General features: G+C 38.4%; 1 pseudogene; it reads right to left on the reverse strand.

Annotated features, from left to right (window-relative positions):
• Window positions 1-381: 381 nt before the first annotated feature.
• On the reverse strand, window positions 382-1027 carry LOC105854077 (annotated as a pseudogene).
• Between the last annotated feature and the right edge of the window lie 235 nt (window positions 1028-1262).

Here is a 1262-nt window from a genome sequence, read left to right on the forward strand (position 1 = left end):
GGGATGCCAGGCCCCTCAAGGCCTGGTTCATAAACATACATCTAAACATCCGTGAACTTGGACCTCTAAATCATAGACAGTGTTATAAATAAATGTTAACTGAATTAGGAAAAATATAATTAAAAAATACTGTTGTAATAGTGAAAGAGATTGAACTCTTCCTCTGAAACAGGATGAATGGACTTATAAATGCAAGGATGAGCAAATGGAAAAATACTGGGTGATGGAGCTTGGGGTTAGGTAGGTTTGTGTTTACCAACTGTTGTACTTCTACCCTCCCACAGAGATAAGGAGCGAGGACCCTTATCTCTTCATGATTACATTTCAAAGGGACTCTTAGGTTCTTAAGAAAGACATTTCTCAATAGTGGAGGATTAACTGTCAGAGGAGTAGAGAAAAAAAAAAATCAGATGTGGGGATGATGTTCTGAACAAAACCTTGGCCTTCTAGCTTCCTAAAGGCACTGTCCAAGGACTTCTGAGCAGTGATGTCCATGTTCACAAACTGCCACATGATACCAAAGTTGGCATAGCTGACCTTAGCCAAGTGGGTCAAGTAGTTTGGTGGTGCAAGAGACATTTGTGACAATCTTGAGGGAATTGTCATACTTGTAATGATTTGTACCTGTCACAAAGTTGGGGCATCAGCAGAAAAGGTAGAGATGATGATGATCCTTTTTGGTTCCACCTGTAAAGTAAGCCTCTGTCTTCTCCAAAGTAGTGAAGACACTCGTAGACTCTACAACATATTCACCACAACCTATGCATCAGTATCACTTCATTTGATGTTGGCAGAACCTTGCTTCTGGAACTGGAGATGGGTTTTCAGTTTATGATAAGCTTCCTTTTCTTAGCCCTTATTATATTATTAAACTTACCATGAGTAGAATCATACTAGAATATGTAGACTCTGTAGTCCAGGTCAGTGAAGGAGTCCTTGATGGTAACAATATTACTTTGCCAGAGTTAAAAGTAGCCCTTGTGACCTTGTGCACAATCTGGTCATATCCAGTCACTTCAACTTTGACAAGTCAATCGTGACTGACTCTTCATCAGAATCAATCCTAGTGTCTCAAGGATGCAGCTTGCAGTGCTCATGAATAGGTGACTGTTGAAATGGGAAAAGCAGAAAGGCGCTACATAATTTTTAAATGCCCTAAACTAAGTTTCCTTATTTTATAATATCAATGGTTTAGAATAGAATATACAAAGTAATTTATTTATTTTGATAACATAATTTGTGAAAGATGATGCTGAAGGTAA

Source organism: Condylura cristata, unplaced genomic scaffold (assembly GCF_000260355.1).
Source record: "Condylura cristata isolate star-nosed mole 26May11 unplaced genomic scaffold, ConCri1.0 scaffold00001, whole genome shotgun sequence".
Lineage (NCBI taxonomy): Eukaryota > Metazoa > Chordata > Mammalia > Eulipotyphla > Talpidae > Condylura > Condylura cristata.